Source organism: Rattus norvegicus, chromosome 4 (genome assembly GCF_021556685.1).
Source record: "Rattus norvegicus strain SHRSP/BbbUtx chromosome 4, alternate assembly SHRSP_T2T, whole genome shotgun sequence".
Classification (NCBI taxonomy): Eukaryota; Metazoa; Chordata; class Mammalia; order Rodentia; family Muridae; genus Rattus; species Rattus norvegicus.
In genome coordinates, this window is record NC_141537.1 from 116,619,929 (window position 1) to 116,642,429 (window position 22,501).

At 45.0% G+C, this 22,501-nt stretch overlaps 1 long non-coding RNA gene across 1 annotated transcript; it reads right to left on the bottom strand.

Moving 5' to 3' along the window:
* Positions 1–780: 780 nt before the first annotated feature.
* On the bottom strand, positions 781–18,183 carry LOC147994928 (uncharacterized). Its single transcript, XR_015686709.1, has 3 exons — positions 17,989–18,183; positions 3,759–4,229; positions 781–2,906 (listed from the first exon to the last, which is right to left on the bottom strand). It is a non-coding gene; the product is annotated as an uncharacterized LOC147994928 (long non-coding RNA).
* Between the last annotated feature and the right edge of the window lie 4,318 nt (positions 18,184–22,501).

Sequence of the window (22,501 nt, forward strand, 5' to 3'; positions counted from 1 at the left end):
GGTCATCCGGGCTTTTCAGGCAAGCATGTTGGCTGGACCTGGTGACCCTTGTACCCAACAGAAACTGAACCGACTTCTCCTTGACTTCTGAGTCCATTTGGCAGACTTGGTACATGCTGAGACCAGACTGTTGTAGCAAAGAATTACAAAGACAATGACCTCAGCAAGACTGGAGAAACAGGACTAGAGCAGAGAGCAATGGAGAGGACACCTGCGCTCACGTGCACGCTCGCCAGACAGGTTGCACAAGCCCGGTAGTGCAGCAACTTGAGGGAATGAGCATTAGGGTAGAAAAATGTGTTTCCAGAGGTGACATGTAAGATGCTGTGGGGATAAGCCTGTGGCCTCAGCTAGAGGGGTCAGCGATACTGTTCTAAACTTTATCACTGAGATGGGTAATTTACTTTGGAGAACCATAAATTATTACATTCCTTCTCCACTCTAAACAGGCATTGTTAGTTACTTTTCTTACTGTTGTTATTACAAAATACCAAGAGGGGCTGGGCGGGGAGGAGGGGTGTGGCTCAAGGGTTAAGAGTGCTTTCTCCTCTTTCGAAGGATCCAAGTTTGATTCCCAGTGCCCACATCAAATGGTTCATAACTTCCTGTAACTTTAACTCCAGGGTCATCCTACACCTCTCCCCTGTAGGAGAACTTGTACTCGCATGGTCATACCCACACACTGACAGACACACATACACATAATTGAAAATAAAAATAAACAAGTCTTTTTTTTTAAGGTTTAAAATATACATTTAAAAAAACGGACAAAAGCAACTTGACAGAGGAAGGTTTTATTACGGCTCATACTTGTAGACACTGTCCGTCATGGCGAGGTAGCCATGACAGTTGGAGAATGTCTGGTCACATTGCATTCACAGACAGGAAGCAGAAAGAACACGGGAAGTTGGGCTGGGTATAAAACCTGGCCCACTTTCTCCAGCAAGGCTCCACCTCCTAAAAGTTCTACAGTCTTCCAGAATATTGCCGTCAGCTGAGGACCAAGTACTCAAATACAGACACACTTCATACTCCAATCACAACAGGAAGTAAATTTTGAAACTAGTAAGTGCTTAGACTATCCCCGACATCATGTGAAGCCCTTAGCGTATACAACTCTATTTTCACAGTGAAGTGGGTCCCATGATTGTTTCCACTGTTCAGATATAGAAGTTGAGGGTTGTAGAAGTTTATTCATTTGTTACTTACAGAGAAAGATGAGTGGGGAGAAAAGTCCTCTTAAGGAGTGGGAAAGACTTTAAGGTAATGCTGGAAATACCTTTATTTTAAATGCTTGCTTTATTTTAATTATGTATGTGTGTATCTATGTGTGGGGATATGCTTGCATGTGTGCTTGCAAAGGCCAGAGGCAATGGATGCCCTGGACTTGGACTTACAGCCACACGATGTGAGCCCTGGAAACCAAACTTGGATCTTCCACAAGAACAGCAAGTGCTCTTAACCACTGAGTCGTTTCTCCAGCCCCTGGAAAGATCTTTTAAAAAGCAAATGGATATCAAGTGGGCCAGAGAGGAAAGGGTACACAGTGAGCAGAGATCAGGTTACATCAAGACCCAGCCACAGGAAATGAGCTGGAGAGCTCGGTGGGATTAGCCTGGGAGAGTCAGAAGGAAGGAATTGGGCAGCGGTGTGTCATCCTGAACTTTGAAAAGCAGGATCACATGACCAGATCTGTTCGGTGAACGAATGATTTCATCGTGTCTTTTAGAATCAAAGCTTGCCATTAATTATGGCTCCAGTCCTGTCTTCATTTTGTCACCCCCATCGAGGTCCATGGTTTTGCTATTTAAATCCTTCTTAGAAGGGCACAGCATCTACCTACCTACAGGCACACACACAGGTATAGATCTCAGAGAGGTGCAGGCCAGAGGTGGGAGCAGCAGAGACCTCAGAAACAGACAGAGTAAACAAACAGGTCACAGCAGCCAGAGGAGAGTGAGAGGAGGGAGCAGCTGGTCTGAGCGTCACATGTCCCTAGAGGTTAAATTGGATGAGGACTAAAAAAAGACCCAGGGATTGAGTGATGAGAAGGTCACCATGTAAGTGTCAGACAAAGAAGCGCGGGCCGAAAGGGCAACTCGTAGTCTAGCAGTCCGCAAAGGGAAAGGGCAAGTGTGGGGTGACCTGAGGCAGAGGGTGGGGTGGAGTGGGGTGGGGAGTGGGAGGGTTGGGGGAGACTTGGACTGAGCTCTCTCTGGTGGAGGGTTGGGGGGATTGCTGTTTGTATATGAGACAGAGTCTCATGTAGCCCAGGCTGGCCTTGATCTCACCTCAGCTTGATCTGATCCTCCCATGTATGTGTTGGGTTGTCCTGTAGCAGCAGCTGACCTTTAACTCCTAATCTCCCGGACTCTGCCTCTGAAATGCTGGTTTGTGTTAAAGTGCCTTATTTGTAGGAATGGGCTGGGGTGGAGGCAAGGACTGTGAACACGGTTGGAAAGAGAAGCTTCTGGCCAGGGAAAGCAGCATTCAGGGACCGATGAACCTGGATATGAGCTAGCCTCAGATATGAGGAGAACACTTTGGGGAATCTGAGAAATGGGTTTATATCCTTTCCTCTGCTCCAAACATGGAAAAGCTTTGCCCTGACCACAGAATGCTGACACTTTGTCCCCCTTTGTGTATCTGGGGCCTTCCCTTCTCAGGGCTTCACTTTTCCTGCCGGAGGAGTCTGGTGGGGTGAGGCACGCTGGTGGGTAGGATGGCAGAGGAGGGCAGGGGCAAGCCAGGGCTTGGTGATGCAGACTTCCACATGCTGACTCCGGCTTCTCATAAGAGCTGGGCTCCCTCCCATTAATGGAACAGTTCCTGTCCCACCTGTTTTCTGATCACATTGCCAGGCATTCCAAAGATGAACTCAAAAGGAGCACATATCCCAGAGGAGGCTGGAAAAAAATGTAACACATGGGTTGGGAGAGGCCAGTGGCAGCCACAAACGCATAGGTCACTGCCTGTCCTCACTGTTACACAATCACAAGGACCGCAGTGAGTCACAGCAGCAGCAGACAGAGCTCCCCAGAACCTCTGACTGCAGCAGGAGCCAACACAGCCCTCTGCTGCCTCGGCCTGGCACAGGCGGGCTGCTTCCCAAAAGACTCAAAGCTCACTTCCTCTGGAAGGGAATCCCTGTCCCCCAAAAATACTTCTCTGAGACAGCAGCAGCAGCCTGCACTGCAGTGACCCCATGAGAGGTGACTCCTGGAATCTCAGCAGCCGTGTGTTGGTTTTGAATGTTCTTTGAAAAGCTCACAGATGCATATACTGAATTTTGGTCATTTCTACCCCCATTTCTGTCTTTTAGAACCCACCCCTTTCCACTCAATTCCTCCTACTTAAAAAAACAATTACATTTAATTATTACTTTGCAATACGCTTGTGTGTGTGTGTGTCTCTGTGTGTGTGTGTGTGTGTCTGTGTGTGTATGTGAGTGAGAGAGAGAGAGGAGTGTGTGTGTGTGTGTGTGTGAGAGAGAGAGAGGAGTGTGTGTGTGTGTGTGTGTGAGAGAGAGAGAGAGGAGTGTGTGTGTATGTGTGTGTGAGAGAGAGAGAGAGGAGTGTGTGTGTGTGTGTGTGTATGTGTGTGTGAGAGAGAGAGGAGTATGTGCATGCGTGTGTGTGTGTGTGTGTGTGTGTGTGTGTGTCACTGTGTTTAACTAAAGTAGTTTATGTGAGCATGGAGGGAGAAGAAAATCTTCCACAGCTGAGACGATAAGGCAAGGCACAATGACACACACATACCTCTAATTCCAGCAGAGGCAGGGCACGTGGGTCTTCATGAGTTCAAGGCCAGCATGTGCTACCCAGCAAGTTTAAGGCTCATCAGGGTTACATGGTGAGTCTCTGTCTCAATGGAAAAAAAAAATGTGCTTCAAAGATGAAGAATCTCTAGAGTTCTTGGACAGATAGGAAGCTGGGCAAGGTGGCTCATGTCTGTAATTCCAGCCCTTGGTGGGGAGGCTGAGGCGGTGGAATTGCCATCTTGGCCTACGTGGTAAGTTTCAGGGGGGCCCTGTGGTATATCATGAGAATTTTTCTCAAAAAAGTCCAAACCAAAGAGGCAAAATCAAAAACAGGTAGGAAGCCTGGAGCCCAGCGTCCCGTGAGCAACAACTGAAGACCACACCGTGAGGACACCGAAACTGTACCTTCAGTGCGGTCTTATTTCATTTCAGAAGTCACTGGCTCCCGCTCCACTGTAAACTCACAGCCCTAGCAGAGAAAACACACAGAGACTGGTGAACCTAGAAGCAGAAGAGGCCCTCCCCTCGGAGTGATCCAAGAGAAAAAGGAGCTAAAATCTATAATCTAAGCTCTAGAGGTTCCACAGGGATGACTGAGAAGGAGCAGTTCCTCCCACCTCCACCTCCCAGAAACTCCACAGGAGTCGTTGATGCAGCTGACAAATCCTGGCCCCTCATGTCCATGGGGCAGTTCTTCTTAGGGCCACACTCTTCCTGCCTGAGTAACTCCAAAGGGTGTCCTCATACTCTCCAAGTTCCACTTAGAAGTCACATAGCTGGGTCGGGTGTAATGGCTTTTGCCTTCAATCCAGCACTCGGGAGGCAGAGGCAGGGGGAATTCTCACAACGGGAACATCTATGGGATTGGATGTGGAACCAGGTCAGATCCCAAGTCTGTCTGCGCAGACGTGGTTTTCTCATGGACACTTCCTGGCCCCGTGACTTGGGACATGCTCTCTAAGGTATCTGAGTCTCCATCACCTTGCACATATGATAAGATAAAGCTATAGTTGTGAAATCTCTTTTTAATTTGTAAAAAGTGATGAGCACAGTTGGTGCCTGGTGTAAGATCCTTTCTGGGCCTCCCTCTGCCTGATGAATGCGGACATTCCTGTATGAGAACGCATCCCATGTGGTGCTGTCTCTGCACGTAGCCAAAGGGAGAGGACTGCCCTACTGCAGAGTCTTAATGTCAGCCTGACACAAGCTAGAGTCATCTGAAAGAGGGGACCCTCAACTGAGGAAATGCTTCCATAAGAACCCACTTTAAGGCATTTTCTTAATTACTGATTGATGGGAGAGGGCCCAGCCCTTTGGGGTTGGTGCCATCCCTGGGCTGGTGGTCCTGGGTTCTATGAGCAAGCCATGGGGAGCAAGCCAGTAAGCAGCATCTGTGACCTCTGCATCAGCTCCTGCCTTCAGGTTCCTGCTCTGAGTTCCTTTGGTAATGGAGTAAACTGAATAAACTCTTTTCTAACTTGGTTTTGGTCTTGGTGTTTTGTCACAGCAATAGAAACCCTAACTAAGACAATCACTGAGGGGGCAGATCAGATCACCTCAAAAGCATCCTCCCCGAAAGATTAAAAGTCCCTTTTGCTACCCCAAAAGTCTGGGGGACGGGGTGTGCATGCATACATACATTTGCATGAATGTGTAGGCTAGAGTTTAACCTTGGGTGTCACTGCCACCACGCTTAATTTCATCTAAGAGTTCATCTAAATGGATGATTATAAGAAAAAATATTTTATTCATGTAATTGTTCTATTTGGATATGTTTAGTTTTTGAGACAAGACTGATCTCATTATGTAGCCCAGGCTAGCCTCAGGTTCATGGCACTCTTCCTGCTTCAGCTTCCTGAGATATGAGCTACCAAACCTGACTTGTATTTGAATATGTTTAAAGCCTATATTCTAGGAAAGAAGGGACAGTAAATATTAAAAATAATAGAGGCATTAAATGAACCCTGCAGGTAGCAGGAAAGTTGGAGCGAGGAGATGGCCTGAAAACAAGGGATTTCATCAGTATATTAAACAATGACAGTCTCATATCTTAACCCTGTTTATTTCCAAAAGGGCTGGAAACCAGGTCCGGAGAGCTGGGTCAAAGAAGGAGAAACAGCAACAGATCCTACAGCTCCTCAGTGCACCTCAGTTTCCTCTAACAAGTCGGTTGTTGTGATATGAGACCCTGACAAAAAGTAACTTAGGGAAAGGGGAGTTATTTGGCTTACAATTCCAGGCCACAGCGTTACAGCAGAGAAATCACAGCGCCAGTGGCTTGCAGCAGCTACTCATATCACACCCACAGCCAAGAGCAGAGAGAAATACAAGTGTTCATGCTTTCTTGCCCTCAGCTAGATCTCCCCACGTTTACCCAGTCCAGAAAATGATGTCATCCACCATGGGCGAGCCTTCCCATTTCAGCTGATATAATCAAGACAGTGCCCCACAGGTAACCTGACCTGCACAACTCCTCATTGAGATTCCCATCCCAGCCGGTTACAGGCTGTGCCAAGCTGACAATTACAGCTCAGCACCACTGTGTCCTCGTATCCCTTTGCTGTTCCCCACATCATGTTCCCAGGCAGTCACCAATCTTCCTTCTGTCACTCTAGTTTGCATTTTTGAGAATTTTATAGAAATTCAATCATACCAACATGTGCTCTTTTAATCTGGTTTCTCTCACTCAGCATTAGTATTTTGCATTATGACCATTTGGGGACGACATTTAAACCTCTTTCTTAAAAACAAGCCCGGCGTGGGGATGCACACCTGCAATTGAAGCCATTCAGAAGAGCGAAACAGGAGAATCTCTGCAAGTTTGAAGCCAGCCTGGGCTACAGAGTAAATTCAAAGCTAGCCTGGGCTACATAGCTAAACTCACAAAGCCAAAACTACCAAAACTAATTAATTTGTTAACATTTTAAAATATCTTTTCCTGTCTGAGCTGAAATTCATAGTTAAAATAACATACCAACAATTTTGTTTAAAAAAAATTACACTAAGGAATTGAGGACATGGAATCCTATGTGTGATGCTTTCTGTGGAATCATCAGGATGTAAGTTCAGATCTCCAGCACCCACATCAAAGCCGGGAACAGCAGGCAGGTCTGTAACACTGGCCCTGGAAGGAAATGAAGCAAGCTGACTCCAGGGCTCACTGGGCCAACTAGCTAAAATGGTAAGCTTCGGGGTCAGTGAGAGACCCTGCCTCAGAAAATAGAGCAGAGAGCAACGGAGGAAGATACTTAACAGTGGTCTCCAGCATCCACGTGTGCATGCCCAGGCAAGAGTACTAGCACTCGCACACACAGGCACAGGCACACTACCCTAGCAAAGGACAGGGAAAAGAAAAGAAATTTATGATATAGTGCAGGTGACTCACTGAGCTGTACATTCTGGAAGACAGAATAAAGTAATTAGATAGTTTCATCATCTTACAGTGAACAAGTTCAAGATAAGGTAAAGCTGAATAACTTATAACTGAATAAGATAACTGAGTAACGCCCACAGTTTCCTCACCGGACTAAGTTGTGAATGGTGTGCTGTTGTGTTTTGTGTTTGTTTTTTGAGACAGGATTTCTCTGCATAGTTCTGGCTGTCCTGGAACTCACTCTGTAGACCAGGCTGGCCTTGAACTCACAGAGATTCTCCTATTTCTGTGTCTTGTGTGTTGGGATTAAAGATGTGTGCCACCACCCTATGTGTTATGTTTCTTATACCACATTTTTCATCTCAGAAAGAAAGAAAGAAAGAAAGAAAGAAAGAAAGAAAGAAAGAAAGAAAGAAAGGAAGGAAGGAAGGAAGGAAGAAAGAAAGAAAGGAAGGAAGGAAGGAAGAGAGAGAGAATGAGATAGAGAGAGGGGGAGAAAGAGAGAGAGAAAGGGAGGGACGGAGGGAAAGAAGGAAGGGAAAAAAGAAAATCTCTAAATTCATGCATCTGAATTCTCATGAGGGAAGGAGGCATTTACACACAGATCTCAGGATATTTAACCACCAGCATTGCTGTCAACAATGACAAGTTCTTCTAAGTCATGGCAACCTTCAGTTAAGTTTTAAATGCCTGTCTCCAGTCCCCCTTCAATTTAAACAGTAGTTGCATTCTTTACAAATCTAAAGGGTAGATACTGGAGAGACGGCTCATCTGTTAATAGTGGTTGCTGCTCTTGTAGAGAACCTGAATTTGGTTCCCAGCACCTACCTGGTGGCTCATAACCATCTCTAACTCTAGTCCTAGAGCAGTGGTTCTCAAACTGTGGGTCAAGACCCTTTGGAGGGTCAGATAACCCGTTCACAGGGGTTACATATCAGACATCCAGCATATCAGATATTTATTAAGATATAATTCAAATTACAGTTTTGAAGTAGCAATGAAATAATTTTGTGGAGTCACTACAACATGAAGAACTATAAAGGGTAGCAGCATGAGGAAGGTTGAGAACCACTGCTCTAGAAGATATGGTGACCTGAACACACATGAAAGCAACATTCATACACAAAAGTAAACAAACAAACAAATAAATACATAAACAACAACTCTTTTAAGAATCACAGGGTATGCTAAGTCCATATTTTTAATTTATTTGTATATAAAGCAGACAAGATAAAATGTATCACTATAAACAGAGTTGCTCATGCAAGCAACTGTGATTAAATTCTGTGGGTGGTAAAACCCAAGAAGATATGGAAGCAGGAGGGGAATGTTGGGAGATGAAAAGGGGGTTCAGGAAGAATGGGAAGAGGATAAAAGAGGGGAATGGAGTGTATATGTGGTTAAAATACATAATTACATTTGTGAAATTATCAGAGAACAAAATCCCTCCTAAGTTTCGTTCTCAAGTATTCTGTCTGCAAAATTCCAGACTTTCTTTGGCTCTCCATTAAACAACACTTATATGGTCATAAAATATAAACCCCACAACTGGATTAAATTGACAGCTTAATTAGTTATTTTGGCAGAAAGAGGAGTCAGAAATGGAAAGAGATAGCAGGAAAGTCATCTCATATGAGGAAAACTCAAATGATCACTTATACATATTACATAGGAAACAATATGATTGGAAAGGTAGAAGGAAACTAAAATATAACCCAGGACCCAGTGGTCATACTACTGAAGATTTAACCCCAGAAATGAAATCAGCACACCAGAGATATCCAGTGTACCACCCTCACAAAAGCTGAGAGATAGAATAATTGTAATTGTCCAAAAGCAGAAAATCGGGGGAAGACTGTGGCATGTCTATGCAAGGGAATACTACTCAGTCATAAATAAGGATTCAATCCTGTCATTTGTGGTAATGTGAGTGGGTTGGGAGGGCATTATGTTAAGCAATAAGCATAAATCCAGTATTGTACAAATAACGTATTTGTTTTTACAAATTCTATATGATCTCTCTTATATGTGGAATCTAAGAAACTGGTGTATCAGACACTTTCACCTAGTAGGATAGTGGTTACCAAAGATTCAGGGGTTAGGGCCAGGGCAGAAGGAAGGGTAAAGGTCCCAGGGTTTGATCTTCAGGCTTTTGTGCTCTTAGTTAAGGTTTCTATTGCTGTTATTAAACATCATGACCAAAAGCATCTAGGGGAGGAAAAAGTTTATTTCCTCTTACACTTCCAAGTAACAGCTCATCACCAAGGCAAGTTGGGGCAGAACCTTAGCAGGGTGAACCTGGAGGCTGGAACTGAAACAGAAGCCTTGGAGAACTGCTGCTTGCTGACTTGCTTTCACAGCTTGCTCAGCCTGCTTTCTTGTAGCACCCAAGACTGCCAGCTTGGGGTGACCTCACCCACAGGGAGTTGCCCCTCACCCCAAACCTGCCACTCCCCCCACCTTACCCCTACCCCCACCCCACCCCCCATCCATCAAGAAAATGCACCAAACTAGGTGTAGTGGTACTTTTAATACCAGCACTGTTAAGCAGAGGCAGGCAGATCTCTGAGTTTGAGGCCAACCTGGTGTACATATGAGTTCCAGGCCAGCCAAAGCTACATATAGAGAGACCATGTTTCAAAAAGAGAAAAACAAGGAGGAAAGAAAGGAAGAAAAAGAGGGAGGAAGGGAAGGAGGGTGAAAAAAGAAAGAATATTTAAAAAGAGAGAAAATGTGCCCAGGCTTGCCCATAAACCAGTCTGGTGAGGGCATTTTCTCTTTTGACATTCCCTTTTCCAAAATGACTCTAGCTTCACGTGAAGCCAGCCAGTGCTCACGACAAACCTTTTAACTACTGAGATCTCCTGCTATCTCCTAAACTTTTAAATTAGATATTTCTGAGTGCTCTTCTCATGATGATAGGGTGAATGTATGAATGATATCAGTATGCCAGCTACCTACAGAATAGAATACTATGACAATGTGATCTTGACCCAACATACCTATGTATGGAAACTCCTAAATATGCATAGCTATTATATCCTCATTAAAACATACAAGAATTGCATATGTACACACACATACATATATATATATATATAAATTTTTTAAAAAGATTTACTTATTTTATATATATGAGTACACTGTAGCTGTCTTCAGACACATCAGAAGGGGGCATTGGATCCCATTACAGATGGTTGTGAACCACCATGTGGTTGCTGGGATTTGAACTCAGGACCTCTGGAAGAGCAGTCAGTGCTCTTAACCACTGAGCCGTCTCTCCAGCCCCTCTTTTTCTTTCTTTTTTCTTTTTTTTTTCTTTTCTTTCTTTTTTAACCATGGTTTTTACCATGCAACTCTGGCTTGCCTGGAACTTGCCGTGCAGACCAGGTCTCAAACTCACAAAGATGCACCTGCCTCTGCCTCTCAAGAGCTAGGCCTGAAGGTGTGGGTGAGGAAAAAAGACACCCGGTTTTCTTTATAAGCCCCTTGAGGGGCAAGAGGATCAGAAGTTCAAGGTCATTCTTGGTCTCAGACCTGGGCCATATGAGACCTTGTCCTGGAAAGGGGTTGGAGAGGAGCAAAATAATCTAATAAAAAAGACTGGGGCTGGGGATTTAGCTCAGTGGTAGAGCGCTTACCTAGGAAGCGCAAGGCCCTGGGTTCGATCCCCAGCTCCGAAAAAAAGAACCAAAAAAAAAAAAAGACTTCAGAGGGTTGGGGTGGCAAAGGACCCTTATAGACCCACTGTGGGCATACTCTCTCTCTCTCTCTCCCTCTCTCTCTCCTCCCTTCTCCCTCTCTCCTCTGTCTCTTCTGTTCTCCCTTCTCTTCCCTCCCTCTCTGCCTTCCCACTATGTATTCATATTCTGCCAAGTCACCAGGAGCAGGAAGCTGCTTTCTCTATTATGCAAGCAACAAAAGGATGAGCGGTTTTGATCATGAGCGTCGATAACTGTCCAGGGCAGAGAAAACCTGGGCCTCCGAAAGCTTTAAATTACAACTTCAATGGCACTGATCCGAGTTCCTGAAGTTGCAACTGGGACACAGAGAAGCCGCAGAAGAAGAACACGGAGTGTTTTTCTCAAAGACAAAGAAGGCCCTGGAGTCAGATTAAACAAAGGTTCCCTGCCACTGAAGCAGATGGGGTGCGGTGGGGAGGCAGATTGAGCTGGATCTCTCTCTTTAACACTTGCTCTAAATTGCAAGGCCTTATACGCGGAGTGAAGATTATAAATTATCTCGTGGTTACTCATTTTCTAATGGAGAGTTTTATTTTGGTCGTGTGACATGGGTAAGTGATGAGCGGCTCAGCCCTACTTCGGAAAGACTGATCTGCTTGGACCCTAGTTAAGGGCCCAGTGGCTGCTGTTCACACCATGGCAGCCTCACTGGGGCAGCAGACTTGGTGCCTAGGAAGAGCATGTCACCTAAATCCAGGACTTGGTGAGAAACAGCCCATGCCTATCTCAGCCATGTATGTGTGCACTTTCGGTCTTGCACATCTCAGCTTCTGACTGAGCTGATGTTGTCTTGACTCTGTAGACAAGACTATGCTGTGGCCCAGATGTGTTTCAATAGCTAGTTCATGAAGCCCCTTGGAACATGACAGCCATTGTCTTTCCAGGGTAAGGGAGCAGGTAATTAAGGCCTGGCTCTCTTATCCAACTCTAGACAACTCTGAACATCAAATACACTTTAATCACTATCTATGGGACCAATTGAGGGCCTAGAAGAAGATCACCAACAAATTTCCTCCCTGTCCAATCCTGTCCAGTCTCGTTTCTTCTCTTCCTCACTCACTGATCTCAAGAACTCCCTGTAATGAAGGTCTGAGAATCATCCTATGGAGGAAGGGAAGAAAGAGGGAAGGACAGAGAACCCAGGCTCACTGGTAAAGAGCCCTCTCAGTGGCTATTCTTGAAGAGGATCAGGGTTCCATTCCCGCCACCCATACAGCAGCTCACAGACATTTGGAACTACATCTCCAAGGGATGTAATGATTTCTTCTGACATCCACGGGTACCGCATGCACCCAGTGCACACACATACACCCATGTAAAACATGCATACATTTAAAATAAAAAAATAAATTCATCTTTTTTTAAAGGAAAGAAAGGAAATGTTTGATTTTTCAAAAAGATCTACAAGCCAGAAACTATTTCTGCAGAAGTCTTGCCAGACTTCAGTTGATTTTTCATTTCTTTGTTGTTTGTTTGTTTGTGACAGGATCTCCTGTAGCCTAGGCTGACCTCAAACTCATTACTTAGCCAAGGATAGACTTGAACGCTGATATGTACCACCACATCTGGTTTCTAATTCTTTTCTTATTTCTTTTTGTTGTTCTTGTTGACTGCACACTAAATAGTTATATAAAAAAGTATAAGCACCTATCTTATAATCCATATGTTGGATAATAAATAAGTATACATGGGAAATAAGAATGTAAATAAATATTTTTAACAACAGAAGCCTCATCTAATAAGAACACCCACCGAGCATTTTTTGGAAGTTTTGGAGAGGAAAGAGCCGCCAGCTCAAGCATCTTGAATTATTTCTATCCCTGAACCCATATGGATCTCTGGAGACAGAAATTAAGCAAGAGGTGAAGTCCTGTGAAAATGTTCTTGGGATTCTGTTGAAACACACACGTGCACGTGTGTGTGTGTGTGTGCGCGGCACGTGTGTGTGTGCGTGCGCGCGCGCGCACACACACACACACACACACACACATACACACTTAATGAACTTGCATGAGCACTTGTCTTCTGAATGAACAACTCTGTCCTGGTTTCTCCCTCTCTGTCTCTTGACTGTTACCCACCAAGATTCTGAGAGCTCTTTGCCCTGAGATGTGTTGTTCTACAGAGTCCTTTGCTCCCTTCTGGGGATCAGGCCAGGTCCACACACAAACAAACCCTCCTATCCAGTAATGACAACTGCTTAAAACATGCAGGACAGGGAACTTGGGGAAGGGAGAAGGCAGCTTCTACCACTAGATTCAGTTTCATTTGTTGTATTCTTATTATTTTAAATCATGCATCATATGTGCAGTGGGCATGTGTACCTGATTGCAGGTATGCACAGAAATCAGATGGAGCTGACGTCACAGGCTGCTCTGAGCCTCCTGATATGGGTGCTGGCAACCATACTTGGGTCCTCTCTGAGAGCAATGCTAACTCTGTCACTGAGCCATCTCTCCAGCCACTGTTGCTTAGTCTCTTAATAAATATTTGTAATATTTATGTATGTGTGAGCACCACATACTCGCATGGTGCCATAGAGGGCATAGGGTCCCCTGGAACTGGAGTTACAGATGGTGGTTAGCAGCCATGTGGGTGCTGAGAATCAAACCCCAGTCCTCTGCAAAAGCAGCCAATAGACTTAACCATTGAGCCATACTCCAGGAACCAGAGGAATCTGTAGTAATAGTAGTAGTAGTAGTAGTAGTAGTAGTAGTAGTAGTAGTAGTGTTAGTAGTAGTAGTTAGTAGTAGTAGTAGTTAGTGGTAGTAGTAGTTAGTAGTAGTAGTAGTAGTAGGTAGTAGTAGTAGTAGTAGCAGTAGTTAGTAGTAGTTAGTAGTAGTAGTTAGTAGTAGTAGTAGCAGCAGCATTAGTTAGTAGTAGTAGTAGTAGTAGTTAGTAGTAGTAGTAGTAGTTAGTAGTAGTAGTAGCAGCAGTAGTTAGTAGTAGTAGTAGTAGTAGTAGTAGTAGTAGTAGTAGTAGTAGTAGTAGTAATAGTAGTTAGTTGTAGTCATAGTCATAGTCGTAGTCATAGTTGTAGTAGTATTTTGAGTTGGAGTCTCTCTGTGTATCCCTGGCTGACTTGGAACTTACTATGTCAATCATGAATGATTAGAAATCCACCTGTCTCTGCCTCCCAAATGCTGGAATTAAAGGCATTGCCTACCAAACTTTATGACTCATACCTCTTTGTTCACGTGTGTGGCATATGAGTGTGTGATGCATGTACATGGGTGTATGGCTTCGCACAGCTTAACATACATGTTCAGAAGCAGGGCAAGATAGTAGGTTTTCTCCTCCATCCCTCTCCACCTTATTGCCTAGAAATGGAGGTCTCTCGCTGAAACAGAAGTGGCTCTCAAGGTCATCTGTCTCCACCGCCACTCCCAGCAGTGGGGCTACAGTCACACATAGCCATGCTTGACCTTCTACGTGGGTTCTGAGAATTCAAAACTAGATCATCATTCCAGAGCAAGCGCTCCCACCCATTGAGTCCACCACCCAGTCCCTGATGTGTGAGTTTTAAGTTGAACTTTATTTTTATAAATGGCACATGTGTTCACAGTTGAAAAGGAGAAGGAAAAGATATTTTTGTGTGAGAAGCCAAGCCACTTTGCCTTTCTGAGGAAGATATCTCAGACTGGGGGTGAATCTTCCAGAGGCAAGTGGGGCTAGATTCTTTACCTTTCTTCTCTTGGTGTCACCGAACATCTGATAAGCAAAAAATGAAGGGTGTTGAGGTGTTCAGCCCATTAAGAAGAGGAAGACATGGTGACAGACAGCTTTATGGTAGCAGGTGCTGTCACTGGGCTTTGCCCACCCCAGCCCCACCTCTCTGACCCACTTCCCTTAGTGAGGCTACAGCTCTTTACGACTCCACAGCCTTCCACACCAGCCACACCAGCTGGGAAACCAAGTGTTCAGACACATGAGCCAGTGGGGGCATTTCAAACAAAGCCTTTTTGTCTAACGCTATGTATGTCTTCCTGATGGTTTATCCAGAGAAGGTGGGTCTGTAGGAACAACCTGTAAAAGTAAATGAAGACATAAAATCAAGCAAACCTTGTCTGTGGTTCAGTGGCCCTGCTTGTACCATGTACCTCCTCCTTGGCTAAACAGAGAATTTCCAAGAACTCTCCATGTGACAGCTATTGGCATAAAGACTGGTGTAGCTCACGGGACAGGAACCCTTCTCAGAGCTCATTCTTGATACCTCACTCTCTGCCCTAACACAGGCTCAAGCTCAGATACTCTCTTCCAGGGTGGTGCCTTTAATGCCAGCACTCAGGAGGAAGAGGGAGAGGCAGAGGCAGAGGCAGGCAGAGCTTTGTGAGTTTGAGGCCAGCCTGGTCTCTATGTAGTGAGTTCCAAGCCTACATATTGAGACTCTAACTCAAAAACAAAAAAAGTTTCTCAATGTTGTCTTTGGCCCCCAGGACCATTTGATCTTTCCGTGTTCGAAATGCCGGGCCTCATTCCTGTTCACTGTAGAGTTGATAAGATTTCTTAGAAAAAAGTATCATAACCAAGTTCAGGGATTTATTCTCTTTTCCATGAATGAATGTTTTGCCTGCGTGTGTGTGTGTGTGTGTGTGTGTGTGTGTGTGTGTGTGTGTGTGTACCACATGCATGCCTGGTGCTCAAGAAAATCAGAAGACATTGGATTCCCTGGAACCCATATTACAGATGGTTGTGAACTACCCTGTGTGTGCTGGGAATCAAACCAGGGCTCACTCTGCAAGAGTTACCAGTGCTAGGAACTGCCAAGCCTTTGTTCCAGACTTCCTTTTTTATTTACAGGAAGTCTGTGAAAAAGTTCCCAACTATCTGCCTTTTAAAATTGTATTGTATTGAGACAAACTGTAATGTGGTCCAGGCTGGCACTGAAATCGATACATGGCTAAAGATAACCTCAAACTCTTAATCTTATTACCTCTACCTCCAAGCGCTAAGACCACACACACATGTACACAACTACCCCCAGCATCCTCAAAGACCAACATGTTATCTAGCCAAGTACATTTATCAATGTCAGGAAATATCAATTAAATAATACTATCACTAAATTACAGGCTCTATTAGAACCTTGGGGCTGGAGAGATGGCTCAGCAGTTAAGAGAACTGGCCGCTTAGCTTCCATCCCCAGCACCCACATGGCAGTTCACACCAGTCTGTAACTGCTGCTCCAGGGCTCCTGACACCCTTACACAGACATGCATGCAGGCAACACACCAGTGAAGAGAAAATAAAAATAAATTATGTGCTTCAGACAATAATTTTTCCAGTTGCCCCACTATTTATCTAGTTTTTAAAGCTATCTTTTGAAAAAAGTTTTCTACTAACTTCATGCTAAAGAGCTACTTCTGAAATTCTGAATATAAACATGAGAAATGGCTAGAGGGAAATTTAAAAACTATAGCGAGATATATATGAAGAAAATAAAATACAGCCACATCTGACCGAAGGCAAAGCTACCCATTTACTGGACACACACAAGAGCAAAGCCTGCTCACGCCCTGCAGTTGGGTGGTATCGGAAAAACCCAGCATGGTTCCTTAGGAAAGAAAAATCAGGCAAGGGTAAGGAGGGTGAGAGGGCATCTTGAGGAATTCATGAGACAGGGTAACAAATCACAATGAGTGAGCTCTGTCTGGGACCCAATTCTGATAGACTCCTGAGGTGGATCCTGAGTGTTGAACTCAGGTCGTCAGGCTTGATGGCAAGCGCTGATACCAGCTGAACCCTTGTGGACCCACAGATATTCATTTTAGAAATACTTGTGGAAATATTTACAGGCGCAATGACTACTTCGGAGTCATGGGGGTGGAGCAGGTAAGGAGGTGACACAGATTAGCTGTGCATTAGCAATTACCGCCGATGTGTGACTTTGAAGCAAGTTCATTGCACTTGTGTATGCTTACAATTTTTTCATTACGAAATATTCTTCAAGTATTCCTTTCTTGTTTCTCATCAATGAAGTCTCATGTCTCATTTTTATATAACCTATTAACTTCCTGCTCAGACAATTTTATATACATATATAATATATATAATGTACTGTGGTTACCTACACACACACACACACACACACACACACACACACACACACACACACAAAACCTGACATCACATTTTGAAAACTTTTTATTGATCATGCTATTGATCTATCTGGGGATTAAGTGAATGTGATGGCCCTTACCTTCCCAAGGCTTACAGATTAATTCAGATTATTCTTTCTAAAGATGTTTTAGAAAAAAATGTGTACAAGTATGTGTGTCTATGTATGTACATGCGTGTAAGTGCCCATAGAGAGACTAGAAGAGGATGTCAAGTCCTCTGTTGCTGAAGTCATAGACGACTGTGAACGGCCTGGGGTGAGGGCTAGGAACTAAATTTGGGTTTTCTGCAAGAGTCATACAAGCTCAATCATGAAGCCATCTCTCCAGCCTGGACTATTCCTTTATACAGACATGGATATGGATATGGGTATGGATAGATATATAGATATGGATATGGGATATAGATATAGATATATGGATATGGATATGGGATATATAGATAGATATATAGATATGGATATGGGTATAGATATAGATATATAGCTATAAAGAGAGATAAAGAGATCAAGATAGAGATATGGATAAAGATTCCTTTATACAGGAATATAGATACATAATTAATTCCTTGAGAATTTCATACAGAATATTTTGGTTATATCCACTCTCCAGTATTCTCCTTACCTCCTCTCAGATTAGCCCCTGACCCCATATGCTCCCTGTCTTTTGTGTTTTTAAATAATCTATGGGGTCCAATTTGTGCTGCCCACATACCTCTGGGTGTGGAGCTCTCCCCTTGAGCATGATCAACCAAGTGGGAAACCACACCCTTAAAGAAAACTCTCTCCGCCCTGTCTCTCATAAGCTAGTGACTGTCCAGAGCTCCTCGTTAGGGGTGGGGGCTCACGAATGCCTTAAATTCCACGCTGGAATGATTGACACTCTCGATCTTGTGAAGAGAACTACGGGCGCTGTGAGCTGTGAGCACGGTGATCCTACCATATCCCATATCCAGAAAACGCTGCCCCTCCAGTTCTTCCCCCATGTCGGACTTACAATCTTTCCCTCCCGTCTTCCACGGTCCTGAAGCCTTGCGAGAGTGTGGTGTGCAGTATAGACGACCAATTTGTCAATTTGTGACGGAGCTCTAGCTCCACTGACGCTTGCTCTTTGCACTTTACACAGTTCCAATCTCTACGTTAACCACCGTCCACTACACAAAGAAACACAGAAAACTATTCTTTCAGGAAGAAAACTGAGAGCAAGTCAGGGCAATCTGTAACCATGCATTTAATCAGCTATAATCAAATTCCGCAGGGTGTAATTTAGACACGTGGTTTCCTGGGTGGTCAGGTGGGGAGTGGTGGGTAGGGATGAGTGGGTGAGGCAAGGAGGGGCAGAGGCAGCGGGAGTCACGTGAAGGTTGAGCTGGCTGAAAGGAAGTCAAACACAGGTAAGGAAAGTTGAGTGAAGAACGATTTCCCAGAGGACTAATTACTCCAGCTTTCATGGAGGGTAGGAGGGGAGGGAGGATAAACTGAGGTGAGTCCGCCACCCACTAAGTTAATGATTCTTTGTGTTGGAGTGCCAGTAGGTGACAGGCGATGCCAGCTACATTGTTCACGTGTGGTCACTGTCATAATTATAAACCTCAGGGAGTACTATTTATCTGTCAGCAGACTGGCTGAGTAATAGAATTCTCCCAAACCTGTCGCTGAATAAATGCAACGTCCGGGCTGGCAGAACCGCTGGTGATTCATGGAGTGCTGGGGTTTTGAGTGTCTGACTTACTTTCAGATTTACAAGGTCGTGTCTCCACGTTTCTGTGCTTCATGATGCCGGGAAGTCCAACCATCCTCTCTTAAAAGAGCACAGCTGACATAGGTTATGAAACGTAACTAGGGATCTAAGAAAGAAATCCGCAGTTCAAAAGCCCGTCCCCCAAGAACTTGCCCACCCGCCTGCAACTTCTGCACTGCAACCTGTGGTTGTGTCCCCTCCCTGCCTTGCGAATGTGAGCGTTCCTGTACAAAGCACACTGAAGTCTGTTAGCTATTTTTAGGAATTACTTTGTGTGTGTGTGTGTGTGTGTGTGTGTGTGTGTGTGTGTAAGTTCATATGCATGTATGTGCATATGCACGTAGGTACCTTCAGACGCCAGACAAGGCATTGGGCATGGGGTCCCATTAGAGCATGGGGTCCCATAGAACTGTAACTCCAGCAATGATTCTCAACCTGTGGGTCGCGACCCCCTGGGGCTTCAATGACCTTTCCACAAAGGTCACTTCAGACCACCTGAAAACACAGATATTTGCTATAGCAGCAACAAAAATACAGTTATGAAGTAGCGACGAAAATAATTTTATGGTTGGAGGTCACCAGGACATGAGGAACCGTGTTAGAAAGGTTGAGAACCACTGAGACGTAGGCTGTTGTGAGCCACTTGACCCAGTGCTGGGAACTTAACTCTGTTCCTCCACACAAGCAGCAAGTGTCCAACATCAGAGATGCTTCCTCAGCATCGGGTATCTTTTTAAAAACTTATTAATTTTTATATAAATTTTATATCCTTTTTTTTTTTATTCACGTGTGTGTGCACAAGTGCCTGAGAAGACCAGGAGAGGGAGTTGTGCTGGAGAATGAACTTAGGTCTTCCAGAAGAGTAGCAAAAGGCTCTTAACCCTGGTCACTGCTGAGACATTCTTTCTAGCAAAATCTGTTATCTTTTTAAATATGATTAGCCTATTTTGTTTGTTTGTTTGCTTGCTTGCTTGTTTTAGTTTTTCAAGACAGGATTTCTGTGTAGTCCTGGCTGTCCTGAAACTCATTTTGAAGACCAGGCTGGCCTCGAACTCACATAGATCCGCCTGCTTCAGCCTCCTGAGATCTGGGACTGAAGGTGTGTGCCACCCTGCCCTATCGATTATGCTATTAATGTCGATTATCTTATCTTTAAGGGGAGAAAGAGTGGTAGGTCCCTGAGGAGGAAAGGCGGGATGCAAATTAGTCAACACTCTGCCTGGTCTAAAATAAAAAGTCTCCTGTCTCAAGACGGAACACAAAATCATCTTTTCTGCCTCTTCAGGGGCCTGCACTAAGGGGCCAGCCAGCCAGTCAGGGGGACGCTACAGCAGCCCTCCCTTGGAGGTGCCAAGCAGCAGGCCTTGTGGTCTCCAGGAGCGACAACACGGAGGGCGGCCGTGCTCAGATCCGGGTGGCAGTGGGCGAAGTTATGTAAGATCTTATGAAGTATGCAGGACTGGCCCTGGAGCCGGCAGGAGGGCGGAGGAGCCTCCTGGCCAGGCAGGCTATTGATCACTCAGCCTCTGCTCACCGTCTCCCACCGCCAACCCACCTGCAAAGGCGTCCCACCCGCTGGGCAAAGAATGCTGCGGCCGCCTTGGCCCCGGGCCCACCCTGCGCTGCACGCCTGCAGGACCCACCAAGCCTGCTCTGGTGGCCTTTCCAGTGAAGCTAAACTGGTGGGGCTTTAAATGAGTGATGCTTTCAACCACAAGTTTCTGACTCAGTATTCTGATGCTCAAGTTACTCACAACCCCGAGCGCCCTCGCGCGTCGGACATGCGCACTCCCTCGCTGCAGAACTGTGCCAGGCCCTGATGGGAGACTCAGAGCAGGGTAGCAGTTTATGCCTGCCTTTTAGATATGCTTGTTCTGAAGAGAATAGCTGTCAAAAGACAGAAAGAATCTAACTCGCTCACCTCCTTCCCATCCTTCTTCCTTTCCTCCTTCTCCTGCCTGCTTGCCTGCCTGCTTGCCTGCCTGCTTTCCTTCCTCTCCTTCCTTCCTTCTTCCTCTTGTTTCTTTTGTCCACCTTACTCTTCTGAGCCAGTCTCTCCATTTAGTCCAGACTGGCCTTGAACTCCCAGCAATTCTCCTGCCTCAGTTCATCAAGAGCTGAGTTTATAAGAATGTACTACCGTGCCTGGCCACATTTTCGTGTTGATGAACACTTACACAAAGGCTATTCAGTAGTGTAAGGCAACATTCGCTATCAAAGCCTGTAGTTGGGGCAGCACATTCAGAACAGATTTTCTACCCCTACTGAACAATGTTCCCGAGATTTCCATTACAGCCTGCTCTGCCCTGACTGCATTGCTCAGAGTGACCTGTAGACATCACCAGTGGGTCATCACAGCATAGCTGGTTACTCTATACTGTGAGCAACGAACTCTTTCTTCAACGTAAGTGGTTTTTACAAAAGTACGTAAATGACATTTAAATGGCATTAGAGTGGTGGCTCACAGCGGGGCACTGAGTTTGAATCCGAACACCAACTACCACTAGTTTGTGATCTTAAAGTTACCTTTGTGTGCATTAGCCCCTCGCAGGCCACCTGGAAGTAACAGAGTCCTCATGGGACTCTTGTGCTTCTATGACAGTCTCAGGTACCCCAGGCTGGTCTTACACTCATTATGTAGCCAAGGGTGACAAGAGTGGAATTAGGGGTTCATGCCAGCATTTCCAGTTTATGTAGCACGGGATAGTCAGCCTGTGCTCAATGCTATGAATGCTACTGTATTAGCTAAGTTATGGCCACAGCCCCTGTGGTTCCCTTAAAATGAACACAATCCTTTAGAACTGAAAAAAGGAGGCGTGCTCTGAACATCTGGGTGTGGACTCAAGGCTTAACACCTACTGCTTGGAGATTTGAGGTGAGTCACTTCCTTTCTCTGTGCCTCAGTTTTCATCTACAAAATGGGTTTGAGAAGCTTGTTGTTGTTGTTATTGTTGTTGTTGAGATGGCTCTCATTGTGTATCTCTAGCTGGCCTGAAATCCCAGCACTTGAGAGGTTGAGGCAGAAGGACTGCTACCAGTTCAAGGACAATCTGGGGCTACATAGTGAGTTCTGAACAGCCTGGGCTACAGAGTGAGACCTTCCCTCAAACGACAATGATTAAAAAGTAAAATAATAAAATAAAATGAGGATAAGAGACTCTCACCAAGTGTTTATGAGATTAAATGAGATATGTCTATCCTGCTTAGATTCAGTAAAGATTCAATAAGTGTTAGTCTTCTTTTTTTTCCTGTTTGAAACAAAGCCTCATGTGGCCCAGGCTAGCCTCATGTGGCCCAGGCTAGCCTTCAAATATACTATGTATCTGAGGTTAACCTTGATCTTGTACTCTTCGTGCCTCCACTTCTCCAACACTGGGATCACAGATGCGTACCACAAACCAGGCATCGTAAGTCATTAAAACCTTTACTGGTGCTTGTTCCTTTTAGCCTCCTGCTGTTTAGAAGACGGACTGATTTTATCCAGACTCTGAGACTCCTGGGTAAACAGTATTCATCTGCTTGCTCATCTTTTGACTGTTTGTCTCTGGTGAACTATATGTGACCCTACCGCCACCTTAGAAAGTAGTTGTTCTTACTGCCCCTCCCCCTCCCCCTAGTTTATGGACAAAGATACACATGCTCAAAGTGGTTTGCTGACTTAGATAGGGACAGTAAGTGGAACCAGGACACACACAGCTCCTTCCTCCAAGGCTAGGGAGGAAGGTCTGTTTACTGTTACACAGCTGCCTTTATAAAACCTCTAAAAAGA